The sequence below is a fragment of the Octodon degus genome, unplaced genomic scaffold (assembly GCF_000260255.1).
Source record: "Octodon degus isolate 3935 unplaced genomic scaffold, OctDeg1.0 scaffold00103, whole genome shotgun sequence".
NCBI lineage: Eukaryota > Metazoa > Chordata > Mammalia > Rodentia > Octodontidae > Octodon > Octodon degus.
The window spans coordinates 8,675,324-8,677,954 of record NW_004524679.1 but is presented as its reverse complement, the minus strand read 5'-3'; positions in this window follow the sequence as shown (position 1 = coordinate 8,677,954).

The following is a 2,631-nucleotide window of genomic DNA, read 5'->3' as shown; positions in this document are numbered from 1 at the left end:
TTTTTTTTGATACAAAATGTCCTTCATTTACATTGCTTTTTTAATTTTATTTTGTCAGTGATTGGTGTTAAGTTGCCAGAAAAGTATAGCAGGTGGGTGAGTTGAGCAAAAAAGAACAATATAATCCAATATTACATAATATTCAGCAGAACTGACAATGTCAGAAGTTGTTTACTTGAGCCTTTACAGCTCAGCATATTAATATGGCTTCATTTTTTACACCAGCTTTTAAACTTCTCTGCTGGATTTTTAAAAACAAGTTAAAGGAAGACCTATATAACTAAAAATGTAACTTTAGTATAAGACAAGGTCAATTAAATCCCCTCAGGATTTACCGTAAAACTATGTAAAGAATTATGTAGATCTTTTGACAGTGTCAGCTATCTGGATGAGCCACAGCCATTGCTTGACCAATTTGCTCTCCGTGAAAACTTGAGAGAATGTTTTCTCCCCATGTGACTTGCCTTGTGCATACTCTACATCATTGATCACTTTCCTCTGTGACTCCATAATCTCCTTGAATAGAAAATTTGGGATATCACTGCATTATAGGATGATACATTACAGGTTCTTTTATTTCCTGAGTTCTCACAGAACTTGAATGGCTAGGGCAAAATGTTGGCTATCCTTTTAGTATTTCTTTTCTAATTTTTGCTCTGCATACTTAAGCTGTTAACCACCCAGAAAAGAAGTTTAATTATTCTAATAGCTTATATCACAGGCCATTGAACTTAACATCACTTTCTGTGTGAATATCAAATGCTTTACACACATCATGGAACAGGTATTTCCCAACAATGATTGATTTTCTAAACTTTATATTCTTATAAAGTGTGAAAAAATTCACACATTTTTTCCCTGAAATTTAGAAATCTTTCCATTTACAACATTGTAGCAGAACTATCCTATGACTTTCTTTCTTTCTTTCTTTCTTTCTTTCTTTCTTTCTTTCTTTCTTTGTTGGAATCTGGGATTAAACTCAGGCCCTTGTGCTTGCCAGCGAAGTGCTTATTCCTTGGAGCCATCTACCTGCCCCCCCCATGACTTTCTTGTCTCTTGTTTTGTTTTATTATTTCTATTTAACAAACATATCCTTGACGGAGACTACTGAAATAATTGATACAGCATTAGAAGAAGTACGCATTTACAAGACACGAATGGTACATATTGAAGGCATGGTTTTCATATGTACAATCTTGTATAACTATATCTTTTAATCTGAGCAAGAGTATTGATGAAAAAATAGACAATATATTGTTCATTGTTAATCAGCTATTCTTGTACCTAAAATCTATTGTGTATTATTGTATGTCTTTCTTTTAGTTTTCTTGCTTTTGTTTTTACTCTTCAACATGAAATAAAATTATATATAAATAATGAAACAGCTGAAGCCACCTTAAATGATTTTCAATACAGATGGAAGATTGAAATGGAGAAACATACTCAAGACAATTGCTTTGAAAGTACAGTGTGCTGTCAATTTGATTAGGCTTAGTTGAACTACATTAATCCTTTTAGAGTTTTCAATTTTTAACTATAAATTGACTACTCAGAACATTTTACAGCACAATTAACAGAGACCTCATCCCATAAGAAGCAGAAGGTAAAACATAAGAATTAAACTCAGGGGTAGAGTGGGTGCCTGGCAATTTGAAAGCACTGAGTTTGATTTCCAGCACAAAAGACCTAAAATCAGAAAGAAAAAATCCCTTTTATACCTGTGAAAAAAACAACTATTTCTAAACATGGCCTAGATTTTAGATTTTTCTTAATAGTGAGCTATATAGGTTTGTCACTGTTGCTTTCCAGGGCATAGTTGTTTGATAGACATAACGGTGTTAGCAAAAGCTCCTGCTTTGATAGTCACATGTAAGAGATACTCTTAGAGGGAAAGACTGTTAAAGATTTCAACTCTGTGTACTGGGTACTGATGATAGATTTGGGTGTCATAAGGTCCTAGGTTTCACACTAGGTGGAAGAAGGGGAGAGAAGTTGTCCTACTTTATTCCCTCTTGCTCTACATCCCATGTGAGGTATCTTTTAGACTTAAATCTAACATCTACTGAGGCATATTAGATCCGTGAGAAACATCTCCAAGAAAGGTTAGCTACTCTTATCAAGCTCCTTAGTGCCCTAATTCTTGATGCTGTGAATCTTGTACAGTACTCTATAGGATTTCCTTTTATAAACAAAACAGTATGCATTTATCTAACAACAGTGTATCCTTGTCAAGAAGTTCTGAAAAAATATGACAAGATAAAGCCATAGAGAATGCTTTGTGGGTACCGGGTGTGTGCCTATCCTTAATGCATTCTTCTCCTTAAAGCAGTTATTAAATTTATGAACATTCTTTTTTGTGTGCAGAAACATGGTTTTAACTCAGGCACTTTGCCCTTGGTAGAGAAATGCTTAGTCAACTGAGCCATGTTACCGGACCCTATGAACATTCTTAGAAAATTTTTTGTTGTTCTTTTAGCAAAGAAATTACCTGCAGTGTAGAAATTTGTTAGTGTGCCCTATAGTGCAGAATTCTTCAAGAGAGGTCAAAGTGAAGGGAATGAAATTATAACTCTGCCTAATGGCAAAAGGGCTTATCAATTTGTAGAAAAATATTTCCTTTCATTCTTCAAA